This window comes from Myotis davidii, unplaced genomic scaffold, assembly GCF_000327345.1.
Source record: "Myotis davidii unplaced genomic scaffold, ASM32734v1 scaffold1207, whole genome shotgun sequence".
Lineage (NCBI taxonomy): Eukaryota > Metazoa > Chordata > Mammalia > Chiroptera > Vespertilionidae > Myotis > Myotis davidii.
The window spans coordinates 82,303-83,549 of record NW_006299386.1 but is presented as its reverse complement, the minus strand read 5'-3'; positions in this window follow the sequence as shown (position 1 = coordinate 83,549).

Below are 1,247 nucleotides of genomic sequence, written 5' to 3'. Positions count from 1 at the left end.
TTCTCAGGTAAAGGTTAACAACAACAGAAAAAAAGAAGGGATTAGGAATTTTATTTATTTCACAACATTGTAAATTTTTATATGATTTTTATGGATTTCTAATTAAATTCTTTGTGGGTCAGGAAATATACTCTATGATTTTAATTCATTTACATTTTTTCAGATTTGTTTTATGGCTTTCTATTATTGTCTGTTGGAAAATATTGCATGTGCACTTTAATAGAATGTGTTGTGGCATGTTTGCTTGTAATGCCCTAAAACATAATGAGGTCAAGTGTTTAAAATTGTTTAAGTTTTCTGTATCCTTAGTGAAGTTTGTCTGTTGCTCTTTTATTAATTTCTAGTAGGAGTGTACCAAAATACCCTATTATGAGTGAGGGCTTGTCCATTTCTTCTTTCTGATCTCTCACCTTTTGTGGCATCTATCTTTAAAGTTTGTTGTTACAAATATATACATTTTGAATTACCATGTCTGTTTAATAAATTGAAGCTTTTATAATTAAAAATACCCCTTTTGTATTGGGTTAAATTTCTTTTTCATGAAGTAGATTTTATATATTAATGTAGCCACTTTTGCTGACTAGTTTTTGAATCTATTTTGTATCATACTAGAGGCCTGGTGCACAAAAATTTGTGCACTCAGGGGGAAAGGGGGGGTCTCTCAGCCTGGCCTGTGCCCTCTCGCAGTCTGGGACCCCTCGGGAGATAACGACCTGCTGGCTTAGGCCTGCTCCCGGGTGGCAGAGGGCAGGCCCAATCCCTAGGTGCAGCCCCTGGTTGGGCTCAGAGCAAGGCTGATTGGGGAGGTGGGGTGCCGCCCCCTGTCATGCACAGAGCAGGGAGGATTGGGAGGTTGTGATGCCACCCCCAGTCATGCTCAGGGTAGGGCAGATTGGGAGGTTGAGGTACTGCCCCCTGTCACACTCAAGGCAGGGTTGATGGGGAGGTTGTGGCGCCACCCCTGTCATGCACAGAGCAGGGTCAATGAGGGGGTTGGGGCGCTGCCCCCTGTCATGCACAGAGCAGGGCCCATGAAGGGATTGGGGGGCTCCCCCCTGTCACTCAAAGATGGGCTAATAGGGGAGTTGGGGCACCGCCCCCTGTCACACACAGAGCAGGGCCGATCAGAGGGTTAGGGCACCGTCACTCTCTCACTCAGGGCAGGGCTGATGGGGAGGTTATGGCTCTACCCTGTCACACACAGAGCAGGGCCCATCGGGGTGGGGGGTGGTTTGGGGCGCCGCACC